Source organism: Delphinus delphis, chromosome 14 (genome assembly GCF_949987515.2).
Source record: "Delphinus delphis chromosome 14, mDelDel1.2, whole genome shotgun sequence".
In the NCBI taxonomy this organism is placed as follows: Eukaryota; Metazoa; Chordata; class Mammalia; order Artiodactyla; family Delphinidae; genus Delphinus; species Delphinus delphis.
In genome coordinates this window covers 59,773,447-59,789,198 of record NC_082696.1, presented here as the reverse complement: position 1 = coordinate 59,789,198, position 15,752 = coordinate 59,773,447, and the positions used below count along the sequence as shown (strand labels likewise).

Below are 15,752 nucleotides of genomic sequence, written 5' to 3'. Positions count from 1 at the left end.
CATTTTTCTGGAATGGCTACTAAGTAAAAGGCACTGACTGATCTACTGCTCCACAGCAAGCCACCCCTAAATCTAGTGTCTTAAACCAATGATTTATTATGATTTACTATAGTTCCGTGGGTAAATTGGGCTCATCTGAGTAGTTATTGTTTGGTTTCTGTAATACTATTTCAGGCAAATAGAGGCCAGGACTACAGTCATCTATAGGCTTGAATGTGCAGGATGTCAAACGTGGTTTCTTCACTCACATGTATTGGTGCCTCTACTAGAGTGGATGGAACAGCAGTGGGCTGGCTGGACATCTCTGTTTCTCTGTCTCTGTCTCTCACACACACATAATCATTAATTCTCTCTGTCTCTCTCTCCTTAGGCTTCCCCATTGGGTGGCTTGGGCTTTTTACTAGTATGGAGATCTCAGTGCATTCAGACTTCTTACCCAATGGTTGCCTTTCTCAAAACAAATGTTGCAACAGACTCAGGTGGAAACTACAAGGCTTCTTAGAACCTTGCCTCAGAGGTCTCATAGTGTTACTTCTGCTGCACTCTGTCATAGGGCCAGCCCAGATTCAGGTGGAGGGGAACACACATGAATATGAATTCTGAGAGACATGGTTTACTGGGGGTCATCTTTGAGGATGAGCTACCACCATGAGCCTATAAACATACTCAGCAAACCCACAAAGCCCCTTTCTTTCAGAAACTTATAGTATAGTACAGGGCAGAGTTTCTTCACTTTGGTACTATTGACTTTTTAAAAATTAAATACATTTTTTTAGAACAGTTTTAGATTTACAGAAACTTTGCAAAGATAGTGCAGAGTTCCTGTATACTCGCACCCAGTTTCCGCTATTATTAACATTTTACATTAAGGTGGTACCTTTGTTAAAATTAATAAACCCATCAATTGATACATTACTATTAACTAAAGTCCATACTCTATTCAGACTTCTTTAGTTTTAACCTAAAATCCTTTTTCTGTTCAAGGATCCCATCCAGGATACCACCATACATTTAGTGTTCATATCTTTTTAGGCTCCTCTTGGCTGTGACAATTTCTCAGACTTTTCCTGTTTTTGAGGAGTCTTGGTCAGGTGTTTTGTAGAATGTCCCTCTATGGGAATTTGTCTGATTTTTTTTCATAACTAGACTAGGGTTAGGGCACATACATGAACAACGTGACTTACCATTGTTGATGTTAACCTTGACCACCTGGCTGAAGTAGTGTTAGGTCAGATTTCTCCTCTATAAAGTTACTCTCAGTCCCGCCTCCCCACCCACGACTATGGAAGTTATTATGAGAAACCCGCACCTAAGGAGTGGAGAGTCATGTTCCATCTCCTTGAGGAAGGATTTTTTTATTTGGAATTCTTCTGCAAGGAAGATTTCTCTTCTCTTTCACTTAATTAGTTTTCGATAACTTATTTATACCACTATGGACTCATGGATATTTATATTATAGCTTAGGTTATAATCCAATACTATTTTGTGTATTTGTTGCTCAAATAGTTCCAACTTTTGCCCTTGGGAGATCTTTCAGATGGTTCCTGTGTCCCTTTGACATACGCCATCAGCGTTTTGTTTTATAACTTTCGTTGTTTTTTGAGCACTTCTTACTTTCTAGCACTAGAAGATGCTCTAGATCACGTATTTTTCTTGCCCCACATCTAAAATCAGCCTTTTTTCCAAGGACCCCGGTTCCTTTTATTAGAAACCAATATCTGGGTGCTAGTTGTGTTCATTGCTACATTGTTAACGTTTTGGGCCTGATAATTCTTTGTTGTTGGGACCTGTTCTGTGTATTGTAGATTGTTTAACAGCATCCCTGGCCTCTGCCTATTAGATGCCCATGGCAACCCTTCTTCTTCAGTTGTGAAAATCAATAACGTCTCCAGACATTGTCAAATATCCCCTAAGGGGACAAAATGGCCCCTGGTTGAGACCCACTGGTAAAGAGACAGACCTGCTGAAAATGACAAGGATATAATATAATGGAGAACAGTGGGAGAATTGCAGAAGAATCCTCTGAGCCTGTTTGTAGATATTGGGGAAGGATTCACAGAGGAGGTGACATCTGAACTGAAAATTGATTTGATATTTTGAGCCATTATCATGAGCCAGACAAAAGGTGATGTTTTTTTTTTGTTGTTGTTATCTCTTATCCCAAACTTAAAAAGCAGGTATTTTACAGTTGAAGAAGCAAAAGTTCAAAGGGACAAAGTAATTTTATTTACAGTGCCTGAGCTGGTCTTGTAGGATCCAGTCAGCCATCTGTGTGGAGAGCTTTGAGGGTACTGACAACTCCTCACACTGCTCAAATCTAGACTATCTGAAGCACTCCTTGGTTTATAAAAGTGCACTACCATCTCATTTTTAATTTATTTTTTTTTCCATCGAATTCTGGCTTCTTGAGAGCAGAAACCATGGAGTGTTCATTTACAATATTTGCCACATTGTAGGTGAACTAGTAAATGTTAATCCGTTCCATGAAATTCCCCACTCACAGATTACAGAATTAACTCATGCTTCCTTCTGGTCAAACTGCTATCCAACCAGCACCTCTGGTGGAGGGCTCAGTGCCAAGCATACCAGCCAACCTCCCGTAGTGGTAACTCTGCCTCCTCACTGTTTTACTCCCAGTGTCTCAAAAGGAGTAGTTGGCTTGTGTCAGTGACAACCTCAAACTGATTATAGCCTGTGGCACTTTGCCATAGGTTAGAGCTGCAAAAGGTGTTTTCTAAGGAAGGCAAAAAACATGCTATACCTCTGATATTAAAATGCAGAATGTGCTGCTACTGGTTTCCACATGTAATGCCAATTTCTACTTTTGACAATTCCTTTGTCCCATATGATTCTTCTATCATTTAAGGAAAATTTTTACACAGACCATGAAAGGTGTTTTTTCCTTCCTTTCAAATGCTTTACAGTCTTATCCCAATTTCCTTATTTATTTATTTATTTATTTATTTTTTTGGAGGTGGGGAGGTTTTCTAGTTTATTAAATAAAACAGGGAAAAAAATTCCTTTTGGTTGTTGTTGTTGTTGTTCCTTTTCTTTTTCCTACAACTTCTAGATTTGCTATTTGCAGTTGCTATGAAATTTTAAGTCTATTGAATTAGAAGTTTCTGTCTCTGGTTTCAAGACTCACTTTCCTTCTTCCTTTCCTTTGCTAAAATTCTGGTCTAATTAAAAAAACAGTAGATCATAGTTAAATAAAACTGCACCCAGGATAACCCTAATTTCCATATGCAGATTTATCTGCACTGACAGCTACCCCCCCTTCACACACACTCTCGCTCTCTCTTTCTCCTTTCCCTCCTCTCCATCTCCCTATTGCATTGTGTCTGACTGATTTTCAGAGCACCTTCGCTGTTTCCCTCTTCTCATTCCCTTTCTGTAAAATATCTAGACAGGAAGGAGGTGGCTCAGAAGCTGAACAAACAATCTCATATTCTGCCTGCAATGTCATCGTTTCTTTCCCCCATTTTAGGGGGCTGAAGTTGCCCAGGAAGGGGATGCAGAGGAGCTGAAAGGAAGGGGGGAGCTCTCCAGAGGCAGCTGCGGTCAGGGGCAGGGACTGCTGCCAGATGTGCCTGCCTCTCTGGGCTTTGATGCGAAAGGGGCAGCAGGAGGAAATATTGGGAGACAAAAGCCCCCGTTTAAATGATCATTTTCTTTATTTAACATGGCAGCAGACACTCTCTGCGTAGGATCATCATGCCGAGCATAAACTGGACTTTCCCACTTGCCTGGCAGGAGTGAGACAGATCACTGTGTGCTATATGAGCATCTGAGGTAAGACCCACTCTTACAGATACTTGATTTTTTCCTAATCAGTTAATTTTCTTAAATATATGTTTCAGCCTCAATCATATATAGTACAGTAGGGGCAAATCTGTGTTAATCTGCATCTAAAGACCCAAAAAAAAGCAGAGGTATAATATATTCAACTCAATTTGGGGAGGTTAGTTACTTTGTCAATTCTGTGTGTGCTATTTGTTTTTTTAGAAAAAATATTTGGTTTAAGAATAGACTGGTGTCATCATAATCCACCACTGGTGATAATACTGATGTTCAGACTCTTAAAAAAAAACTTTGCAAAAAGACAGTGAGCTACAGATGCATGTGCTGTATTTTTAGCTCACATACAAATATTAGAACTCTTATTAAAATGATAGGGTTTTTTTTTTAACAGAGAAGGAATGAATGCTGCATAATTAAGTACAGTATTTAATTTGGCTGTTGTGAAGCAAAAGAATAAGGTAATAATTTTTATTGTACTAATCAGTCTCAAGATGTTCTCTGTGTTAATTGGGTTAAAAAAATTGCAGTACTTATTAGAAATTCTAATTTCACAATGCAGCACTGACAATAAGCTCAGCCAGTGAATTATTCACATCTTTAATTTGCTCACTTAATGACAGTGTTCTGTAATCAGAGTGCAGAGACTGCTGCCTATGCATTATGTATGATGCTCAGGACTTAAATGCAGGACATTATGAAGCTCTCAGTGGTTCAGTAATTAGTTTTCCACAAGACAGGATTTAGATATTCACAGATAAAAGTCCACAGTTGGATAATGCTAAGGTTGCAACACAAAATAACAAAGGAAAGGAAGCTCAAAGTTTAGACTGAAACTTTGTCTTTCTGGCCTTGTCCACGGTGGAAACAGAATCAAGCCACCTGAAATAGTTGCCTAGCTCTGATCACATGTTTGAAAACTGTTTTTGAACAAAGTTGTAGCAGGCAAGGCATTTGAACAATTTCAGTGGATCAGAGGGGAAAGATAAAACCTTTTTAATTAGTGTTCACAGAAGCCCTGCAATCTATCCTCTTAATAAGTCTGTAGCATGCATTTTCAATGTGCTTTGTAACTTAGTGCAAATGCAAATCAGGTTACAATAGTGTTTGGCTGTAATTGTGTTTGTAAAAGGGTTACATGCCCAAATGGAGATTGAGCTTGCTCATGGTTTTGTTCCAATTGCTTCTGAGGGGAGGTTTGAAAACCAAATGAGATATTAAGTGAATCTGGGCATGAAAGGAAGTAGATCTGAATTGTCAGTGCAACTCTGGAATTTCTTACACTTGTCAGCTTAGAGTTGTCAGTTTTTCTTTAGTGATTCTGTCATAATTGTTGTCATAAATTATATAACGTTATAGACTATCCAGAACCTTTAAAAATGCTTTAAAAATGTATACTAACTTTGGGAAAACATTTCACAGTATCAGTTCTGAAGTTTAATGACTAAATTGAAATCTTTAACTACAGTGATTGTTTTTTTTTTTTAAGAACATGCTGTGCTGCTTGGGGTATGTTTGAAGACTTAAATATTAATCTTTATTAATAAGATCCCATTGCTTTATCATTTGTCAGTCTAAGATTTGTGCTCATTTCTAAAACCCAAGTGTTAGGACTCAATAAATATTGGTATCCAAAATTGGAATGCACAGTAACACTTTTTAAAAACTTCCTTTTATAGCTTAGAACATTTTTTTAAAGACAGTTGAACTGAGAAATCTGTAGGCAGATGTAGTGTTTAGTGAATGAATGAACTAGTCAAATTAAAAAAAAATTATATTTCACCATAATTTAAAAAATTTTAAAGTCGCACCTCCAAATTTGACTTCTAACTTCTAGAACTGAAAAGTTACTTTAACAAAATAAAAAAGGTTTTCCTGTATGTTTAGGAAACTGTTGCTTTTGTGGTATTTAGAACATCCTTTTTGGGGAAAGGACACTTGTTTGGGAGAGGAATTAGGATATTGGGCAGTTGAGCTGGTGACCTGGCTTTGTCGTGGGTTTGCATACAGAATAATATGTGGCAACCAGATGGTGGTAGTGGTACCGGTAGGTAGCTTAAAGAAATGGCTGGGAGTTAGAAAACTTGGTTCTAGTTCTATTTCTGCCACAAACCAGCTATGTGACTTTGAGCACTTTAAAATCATTTTCCATTTCCTCAACTGTCAGACAGGAATAACAAACTTTTCTAGGCTTTAGAAAAAACAACTGTAGAGTTGTTATGGGGATAAATGAGGTAGAAGGAGTGAAAGTTTTTTGAAAATTTAAAAGCACTAGACAAAAATAAGGAAGTTATTTTAAGGATTAGCCTAAAACTAAATGTGTTTCTTTGAATGTATATTGTTTATTATGGCAGATGCAATACTCTATAATGCAAAAATGTCAAAATGTTGTCAAGTAAATCAATTTAAATTTAATTTAGTGAAAATAAGCCATGAAAAATTTCCATCTTAGGTATTTGGGGGAGAATTAAGAGAGCTTTGAGATCTCATAAACATCATTTTGATGTCACTACTCCAAAAAGGTTAGTGATTCTCTTGCTTTAGACAGTTCTTTCATCCGTCACTTAGGATAACTTACATATTAATACTCTCAGAAATCTTATGCCTGGAATGTCTGTCAGTCACTAAGATTTCAGTCTTTCTTCTTCTTAGTTTATATGAGTCAGATTGAGATCATTTACACCACCAGAATTTTGGATCTATTTTACTCACCAAAAATCAGTATATCAACTGATTAATCAATAATTCATTATCTTATTAATTTTTTTCATCATCTATTGAGCACTTACAGTGCTATCAAAAATAACATGCTCTCTCTCCCTCACTCTTATGAGGCAGTTATGTCTGTATTGCAGATGAGAGACTGAAGCATAATGAAGTTAAGTAACTTGACAATACCACACAGCTTGTGAGTGGTAGAGTTGGAATTGAACCAGCTCCAAGTCCTGAGGTCTCAACCAATAGACTGTATTATCAGTTCCTAAGACCCTGTGCTAATTGCTGAGACAAGGTAATTGAGATTCCTGCCCTCAAACTGCTAACAGTGGTAACACTTGAATTTCTTCTGCATGCTCAGTTGTAGGTCAAGACTTGCTTCTCATAATGTGGTCTACAGACTAGCAGCACTGGCATCATCTGGAACCAGGCTTGGGTGCTTTGTAAATTTTGATGTGGCTTTTATATCATCTGGGGATAAGGAGAAAATGCAGATTCTCACTCAGTAGGTCTGGGATGGGGCCCAAGATACTTTTCTAATGTTTCCAGATGATGCAGTGTTGCTCTTTGGAGAAGCTTCCAGTTGGTGACTTCTAGAATTACTCTCATTTCCCAAAGTTAGGTACCCAGTGTGTCTAAGACAGGCCAGATGTACTGGATTACTTACTGAGTCCTGCTCTTCCTCCATTTCTGATGTTTCTTTGATCCAGATAGAAGAGCTTCCACCTTGGTTTCCTGACTTCAGCCCTCTGCTGCCCTGAGTCTTAGCCCGCATACCTGTGGCCCTGGCTACCTGCTTAGCTCTGGCTTAGACCCTCTCCAATGGGTCTGATCTCACACTCCCAGTTACTAGCATTGACAGTCCTGTATCTGTTGTGGCATCAACCTGGTTGAGGACCTTTATTCCCTTTTCTGCATCAGAATCACCTGTGAAGCTTATTAAACACCTGCAAGCCCTCTCAGCACCACTGGCATAGATTCTGGTTCAGTATACCAGGAGTGAGTCTAAGGACCCTTTTTTTTTTTTCCAATCTTTTACAAACCTTTGTAGTTGATCTGATGGACAGCACATGCTGAAAACACGATCCCTGGGGTCCCTTGCTGTGCCATGACCAGATGGGAATTATTTGGAAAGTGATATTGGTGTAGCTTGGGTTCAAGTTTGCCATGCACTAGGAACATTTTCTCTATGCCTCTATGTTAGCAATGGGAGCACAACATAGGAAGAATTTAAAACTTTGCTGAGCTAGTTTCAGGGAGGCTTTGCTGAATGATTGACATTTGAATTGGCTAGTCATTGAATAAATGTCTTTTTTTTTTCAGGTTAAAGGAATAGCATATGCAAAGACAGAGATAAAAATAAGAAAGGTATCTTCAATACTGAGACATCCATTTTGACAAAAATGTTTGTTCAACACACGTAAGGGAGGATTAGGAGATAAAATTATAAATGTAGGTAGCCTCAGTTTCAGGACCTTATCTGTTAAATCAAAGAGTTTACACTTCATTCTATAGACAGAATTACCTGAGGTTAAGATGGAAAGCAAGGTGATCAGATATGTGTTTTGAAAAGATAATCTTGGCATTGAGGTATATGAATTTAGTGGGGCAAAACTGAAGGGAAAGAGACAAGTTAGGTACGTGTGGTAATAGAGTGTGAGATGGGGAGGGATGTTTTTCTCAGGCCACATGCCTGAGCCCTGAACTGAACTCCTTCTATCTCAGACCCTGATGATGTTTCTTTATCACACTTATATTTTATAGTAATAATCCACATGTTAGATCTTTTAAATGGCATGGCCTTGAGAATTCAGGGAACTCAGTGCTTTTATGAGCCATCACTGGTTCTTCTCTTGATTATTTTACCTTATAATGCTAAGACAGCTAGCTCTAGGGTTCTTCTCTCAGGAGCTGCTTAGAGATTTCAGGTAATTATTTGCTAGCGAAATCTTCTACGTTGGTCTAAGAGAAATTTGAAAACAGTTAATGAGCAGCAATAGGAATGCCAATAGTTGGGAGAATTGTGTCTAGGCCTCTTGAATGTACTGCGATTGCCCAAGCTCTGGAGAAGGACTTTGCATAGTCCATTAACCTCGACCCAGCTTGATTTTTTGTCCTGCATCTGAATTTGTCCTTCTCAGAGTGAATCTCAGATGTGCTTAGGCATTTCACCCATTTTTTTTGACAAAAGTGTTTGTTCAACACACATAAGGGAGGAGTAGGAGATAAAATTCTAAACTTCAGTACTTCCTTGTTCCTAGCTAAATTCTCTTCCTTGACTTTAATCTACATATGCTTATGTGGTAGGCTGAGTAATGGCTCCCCAAAGATAACTGCCATATCCTGTGAATATGTCACCATACATGGCAAAATGGACTAAGCAGATGTGATTAAGAATCTTGAGATGGGGAGATCATCCTGGATTACTGAGTGGGCCAGTGTAATCACAAGGGTCCTTTTAAGAGAGAGGTAGGAAAGTCAGTTAGAGAAAGAGATTGGGAGAGGCTGCCCTGCTGGCCTTGAAGATGGAGGGAGGGACCATGAGCCAAGGAATGCAGACATCCTCAAGAACCTAGAAAAGGCAGGGAGACAAAATTTCCCCTTAGAACTTCCAGAGGGAATCAGCCCTGCCAACACTTTGACTTTAGCCCAGTTGGACAGATTTTGAACTTCTTACCTCTAGAACTGTATGACAATACATTTGTGTTATTTTAAGCCACTAAGTTTCTGGTAATTTGTTATAGCAGCAATAGGAAACTAATAGTTTATTACATACCTTTATCTGACATTTGTTTTGCTGTCCAGTTTGTCCCACCGATAACAATTTTGTTGCTTTATTGTTGTTTTTCCTTGAATATTTCTCTGCTAGTGGGCCAGCACATTTATTTCTTCTGAGCTTCAAATTCCTCGGTAACAAAGGAATTACCTAGAAGGTGAGTGACTGATGGGGCTGTATTGAGGTAAATGAGATAAGGCCAGTAAAGTACTTCACGCAGTGTTTGATGTAGGGTAGGTGTGAAATGAATGCAGTTCCTATCTGTTCATGAAATTCTGGTAAACTAATTGTTGGGTTTTTTCTCACAGTATTGGAGAAATTCAGTAGCTGTTTTTAATATTAATGGCTAACAGGAGTTTATTTAGGATTTAAATTAATAATTGCTTAGTGCTTATAACAATTCTTTTTGATCCATTTTGAATTTCATTTAAGAGATACTTTGATTTTGAATCTTTGGGGGGTAAAATATTATTCATGGCCATGTCTACACTGTGCAAACTAAACTAGCTAAAGCTTAGCAGAGCACTCTTTTTTTTTCAAAATTTTTCTCCTCCTGCCCCATTTTGAGTGTTTTTCTACACACACACACACACACACACACACACGCACATAAACACACAGTGTCTACTTATAGTCTGCAATACAGTTAGTGCCCTATGTAGGAAGATGCTGTGAGGGTTAAATGAGAATGCAGGTGAAATATTTGGTCTGCTCTTTAGGAATATAATGTAAATTGTTGATACATCTGTTGTACTGACAAGGTTTTGAGCTACTTGGGAAAGATGTATATTATATCTTTGGATCCCTAAGGCCTTACAAGATTTGTTAAATAAATTACTAAATAAAAGTTGGAAACTTAGAGAGGAGCAATGAAGAAGAGTTGGAGAAAAGGGAAAGAAAGAACCAAATCTGGTAGTTATTTGGTTAGGTTCTCCCACTGTTTGCCTCAGAAATGTCTCGCGATCTCTGCATTTGAGCCCCTAGCCCCCAAACTACATAGTTAATGTGTGAACAAACTCTAAACCCTCAGTCACATGAACCAGTCTTAGTAACTCTGACTGTCCAACTAACTAGGGCTGGCAAATAAACTTTCTCTTTCCCTATATTAGTTTCCTATTGCTGCCTTAACAAATTACCATCAACTTAGTACCTAAAACAACACAGATTTGTTATTTTACAGTTCTGTAGGTAGGAAGTCCAGTACAGATTTCACCAGATGAAAATCAAGGTGTTGGAAGACTCTGTTCCTTCCTGGAGGTTCTAGAGGAGAATCTGTTTCCTGCTCATTTGAGTTGCTGGCAGAATTCAGTTCCTTGTGGTTGTGGGACCTAGACCCCCGTTTTCTTTCTTTTTTTCCTTTTTTTCTTTCTTTACTTCTTTCTCTTTTTTTAATGGAAGCAAAGATAAGGAGTGTTATGGGAGAATCATGTGGAAAATTGACAATCAAAAAATATTTTTGAAAATTTCATACCATCCCCAGGGGAAAATTTTACTAGCCCTATGAGGAAAGGAAGGCTTAGAGAAGTGCAGTAACTTGATTTAGGACACACAGAGTCCAGAGTCGAGTTCATTGGTCTGACTGTTGAGCTCATTCTATCAACCTCTCACTATTATATTTGCTGCTCTCTGGATGCATAGGGACCCCAGGCTCCCCCCAGTTTCTGGTATAAGTATGTCCCAAATATTGCATGGAGGTAAATGGCATGGGACTTTTTTTTAACCTTTTGACCCCCTTCACCCATTTCTCTCATCCCCCTACCCCTCACCTCTTGTAATCACCAATCTGGTCTCTGTATCTATGAACTTGTTTTTGTTTGTTTGTTTTTTTACATTCCACATATAAGAGAGATCATATGGTATTTGTTTTTCTCTGGCTGACTTATTTCACTTAGCATAATGGCCTTGAGGGCATTATTGTTGGCTGTCAGCTGAAGCCTATTTTCATCTTCTAAAGGCCACCTACTTTCCTTGGCTTTCTGTCCCCTTCCTGGTCTTCAAAGCCTGCAATGGCAAACTGAATCCTTCTCATGTTTCAAACCTCTCCTTATTCTTCATATCGTCTCTCTGACCCTCTCTTCTGCCTCTCTCTTCCAATTTCAAGGAGTCATGTTATTATGTTGGGCCCACCTGGATAATCCAGGAAAATCTCTACATCTAAAGAGCCTTAACTGAATCACAGCTGAAAAGTACAATTTGCCTTTAAGATAATATATTCACAGGTTCCAGAGATTAAGAGGTAAATGTCTTTAGGGGCCCATTATTCCCCCTACCACAGTCGATAACTGACAGCTTTTGTCTGTATTATAGTTCCACATCTTGTTTTCTAATTTGTGCAATATTATTTTCAGTCTCTCTCTAAGCCTCAGTTATCCAGTCTCAGAACTTTATTAGGCATTTGATTCAAATCTTTTGTTAACTTAGCTCTTCTGCAATGTAAAGTCATTTTTCTCCCAATTTGTTTCAGTTCAATTCAATTCAGTAAGAATTTATTGTCTACTGAAAACATTCCTGGTATGATAAGGTAAGGTATGGAGTTTGTAATCTGCTTTAGAGATAAGATGTATTCATATGAGACAGAGAAAAATGCAAGAGAGAATGTAATCACCGCGAGTATATATGACAGACAAGGGTGCTAAAAGGGGAAGATTAGAATGCACGGTGGGATTAGGAAAGCAAGGTTGTGATTTTGCCTGGCTAAAGTCACTTACAAGATGTGATTTAAGGAACGATGGTCAGATCTTTCTGTTTCAAAATATCTCCCTATATAGCTTGAAATGTTTGCTTCACTTTGTCACTATTATATCCATTTAGCTTAAAAAGCATCCTCTTTTACCAAGCCATCCTGTAGAACTCTTGCTCAGGGAATATATATTCTTAACTGTTCTTAATTGAATACTGCATATCCATCCTTGTACTTTAGTCTGAATCAACTTTCTGTAGACCTTTAAATTTGTTGTCCTAGTATCTGAGAGGGTTTCTAGCACCAGGCATTTTGGGACCTCAATAGCATATAAGTGGAGTAAATCAGGAGCAGGTGGGGACAAGTCTTGGAAAACTGAGCCAGGACCCCTATTACTCTCTCATGATGTCCCTAAGAGAGATTAACATGGCGGTGGGGCTGACTCCCATGGATTGTGGCCAGAAGTCCATATTCCAGTGTTCAAGGGGAAGTAGTTCAAGTCTGAGACAAACAACCATTAACGTCACAGAAGCTCTTAAAATGATAAGTAGGGATAGAGCCATAGAAGTATCTGGAGAGAGTAGAAAATTACAGTCAGGTAGAGGTAGCTTGTTTTTGGGAGAACAGATCCAGATAGAACCTGAACCTCATCTAGGGTCCAGCCACATTAAGGAAACAAGAGGTAGGCAATTATTTGGATCCCAGGCAAATGGACCAGAATTTAGGATAGGGAGCTTGAATATAAAGTGGAAAGCATGGCCGAAGGCCAGAAATAGAGACTTGGTATGAATGGTGGGACAGAGGTTCCAGCCTGGGGCTTGGGATCACTGTGGTCAGGGAAGACATGAGCTTCTGCTGACAGACAAATTCCAGACCTTTGGGACCATAACTCTAATATTCAGTCAGGCCTCATTCTCATTGGCTCAGGCAGAACAGGGCTCACTGATTGTTGTTTTTCAGGGCCTGCACCTGGCCGTGGGTATTGTAGGTCCCGATTGTCAGCCTGTGGGGAATTGGATGAGCACAGTTGGTCTCTGCAGTGCTAAGAACACTTCCATGGAAATTTGTTTCACCTGTGTTGTGGAGTTTGTCTAATGCCAGATGACTTCAGGCACAGTTGAATTAAACTAACAAGTTGTTTGCTTTTACTATAGTGTTATTCCAAATCTGGACACTGGTCATTATTTGGTCATTTTGTTAATTTTCTAAGTTAAAAAGTTAGGTTGAGTTTTGGCAGAATAGGTGAAATTCTAATAATCCATGCTCTCTGAAGTTAAAATGAGAGGGAGTGAGTTCCCTGAGACTTGAGGAATTCAAACATTCATTAGATGACCACTTGGCAGATGTGATACTAAGGCTAAACAGGTGACATTTAAAGGTCCCTTCTAATCCTAAAATCCTATCTAAATAAGGATAATGTAAAATATCTAGATGTCATAGTTTATTGAATACCCGGCTTCTTTTAAATTTTAGAAAAACACATTAATTAGAAAAAAGATTTTAAAAGGGATAATTTTCATTAAGCATGCTTGGTTATTTTAAATTACTTTCTTCAATTTAAAATCCCTTTCATACACTGATTACTTATTAGATAAACCAATAATTTTCATTTGTAGTAAAATGAAAATTTATGCATAAATATTTAAATGTTACACATAGTTATATCCATTGAGGATCCTTTTTTTTTTTTAAAGCATAAAATCCATACTGGTATATTTTATTAGAAAGTTGTTTATTTTAATGCTAGTTGCACTGGATCTTAATGGACTTTTTAATTGCAATTAAACTCACAGTTTTCAAAGTTCTTTTAGAAGAAGGGCCTATCTGTATTTAAGATGTGTGTTGCCTTAGGTAGTGCTGTCACCCAATCTCTGCTGTGTCTGGCAGGCAGTCTGTGAAGAAACAAGTCCACAAAAATGGTGTGTGATTTGGGGGTTGATGTCTATATCTAGGAATGAGATATGGTGGGAGAAGGCAACTTTTCTACCTTCATTTTAAGCCTAGAATCACAGAATTTACATGCTTCAAAAGTTTTTAGTGACAGCTCTCATACCTCATTTTACAGATGAGGAAACAGTCACAGTGAGGTTGAGTGGCTTATCTATTTATATATTGCACTTAGCAGTTCTCCCAGCTCCTTTACATTCAGTTTGACCCTGACAGCCCATTCAATTATTACTCTTCTTTTAAAGAAGAGGAGAGATCGAGTGAATTGGGCAAGATCACACAGTCAGTGGATGGGGGTCCTGCTGCCTCCACTTGTGATGCTGGAATATATCCTTGCACAGTACTTTTTTCCATCCTTATTTCTCTGGTGACTACAAGATGATTAAATCAAACCTTATTCATCTGAGGGTAGGTAAAATAAAGTTACAACATACCCCATTCGTTGCAAAACAGTGTAAGATTTGGAAGTGCTGAAAATAGCTTTTTCCTAAGGAATTTACTAAACTTATCATGTGTAGTTTATATTTTATAAATAATATTAGATACCAATCACATGTATTATTTTGATATTTACAGGTTTCATAATACTTAGCATTTTAAAAAGATTGCTTTTTATATAGTAATATTTGATTTATTACCTTATAATCATTGTTTTTGATGAACATTGACATATATATTTGAACATTCAGGAGCAGAAACTTTCTAATGATGCCAGTCAAAAGTTATTCTCAGAATTTTAATTTCATAATGTTGTACATTGTAAATAATTACATTTATTTCTTTTGATCTCTATGTGTTGATCTTTAAAAATATTCTTAACTATCTGCCTAAAGCTGGTGGTAGGCAGGACTTTTGATTGCAGTCTTCTCACACCTTGTGTCCTAAGAAGCCACTTTTCTCTTACTTTTCTTGAAGCCCAGATGTGAAGATCCTGCATTTTTTCCGTTGCAGTGCAAGAAGAGCTTCTTAGCGTAGGGAAGATGCTTCAAAGCCACTTCGAAACCTCGATGTGCATGTCTGTGTCTGTAACTCACTGCTGAGCTGTTCACAACATGCTACCTGTTCTCATCTTTCAACATCCCAGAGAACTAAGCATTGCAATATGATTGCCATTCTGTAAATGGGGAAACTGAGGTTCTGGGAGGTTGAGTACAAAAACCATTCAAGATATCCTTTTTCTACCACAACAAACTTATTTTATTATATTTCCTTTTGAAAGAGAGAGAGGGAGAGAGAGAGAGAGAGAGAGAGAGAATGAAAGTAAGATCAACAGTGGCCCTTTACATTTGTATAGCACTCTAGAAATTTCTCTTTATTTTTCTAGCCCATTGTGTGTTATGTGTGTATTACAGTGTTCTCTAGAGGACTAATGTGATAACGATAATAGTAATATTTGTTAAAACCTTCCATATGGCAGACACTGTGCTGTTTCATATACTTTATCTCATTTCCTCCTCGCAGACGCCGTATGAAGTAGAAATTATTATCCTCATTTTTAAGATGAGAAAATGAGGCTTAGAGAGATTAAATGGCTTGCCCAAGGTTACTGCTGTTTAAAACAAGCAATCTAACTGCATATTCCAATACCCTAACCACTCTGCTCTGCTGCTTGCACTGTACCTAAGGCTCTTCTTTTTTACCTACTAATGTTTCTTCTCTTTCATGAAGGGGTTGCAGGGGAATGACTTCTGCACTAACACTGTGCTGTTAAGAACTGGTGCTACTGACCAGTGTGCTCAAAATTTAGTGGGTATAAATATTATCTGAGTTGTTTCCTAAGGTACTAGACATTGCTGGTACTAGACATTGCTGAAATTTTCATACTAACCTAATTGA

At 38.0% G+C, this 15,752-nt stretch overlaps 1 long non-coding RNA gene across 1 annotated transcript in view; it reads left to right on the top strand.

Annotated features, from left to right (window-relative positions):
* The window catches only part of LOC132437343 (uncharacterized), a 298,528-nt gene that overhangs the window by 21,824 nt on the left and 260,952 nt on the right, over positions 1-15,752 (top strand). The window contains exon 2 of the long non-coding RNA XR_009522006.1: positions 3,690-3,792. This is a non-coding gene — a long non-coding RNA (uncharacterized lncRNA). The remainder of the gene's footprint in view (positions 1-3,689; positions 3,793-15,752) is intronic.